This window comes from Arachis duranensis, chromosome 5 (genome assembly GCF_000817695.3).
Source record: "Arachis duranensis cultivar V14167 chromosome 5, aradu.V14167.gnm2.J7QH, whole genome shotgun sequence".
Classification (NCBI taxonomy): domain Eukaryota; kingdom Viridiplantae; phylum Streptophyta; class Magnoliopsida; order Fabales; family Fabaceae; genus Arachis; species Arachis duranensis.
Window position 1 is genome coordinate 48,067,988 of NC_029776.3, and position 756 is coordinate 48,068,743.

Consider the following 756-nt stretch of genomic DNA (forward strand, 5'->3'; position numbering starts at 1 on the left):
AAAATAGAAAAATTTGATTAGTATTAAAAAAGAAGGAATATTTACAGAGTGTTTACCCTTGGCTAGGTCGGGTGCTTTTCTTGTCCGGGTGTCTCATTAAAAAACCCTTGTAGGAAAAAGAGTACACCTCGGGTTAAATTTTTCTAGCTGTAGTACCGTCTTAGATTACAGGCGTGCCAGGCCCTGGGCAGCTCATTGCCTTCTAGGTCGGATATTTTGTAATAGCCTGTCCCTAAGACTTCTGTTACCTTGTAGGGTCCTTTCCAATTTGCAGCTAGCTTTCCTTTTCCTGACTTTTGTGTTCCGATGTCATTTCGGATTAAAATCAAGTCGTGAATGGAGAAGCTTCGCTTTATTACTTTCTGATTGTATCTGAGGGCCGTTCGCCGTTTTAAGGCTTCTTCTCGGATCCGGGCACTTTCTCGGACCTCGGGGAGGAGGTCGAGTTCTTCCCTTTGTGCCTGCGGGTTACCTTCTTCGTTGTAGAAGATGACTCTGGGTGACCCTTCATCTATTTCGATAGGAATCATTGCCTCCATCCCGTAAGCTAGCCGGAATGGCGATTCTCCCGTTGTAGAGTGTGGAGTTGTCCGATATGCCCATAGTACCTGGGGGAGCTCCTCGGCCCATGCCCCTTTGGCCTCTTGGAGTCTTAGTTTTAACCCGGCCAAGATGACTTTATTTGCGGCCTCTGCTTGTCCATTGGCTTGTGGGTGCTCGACTGAGGTGAATTGCTGTTTGATTTTTAGCTCGGCC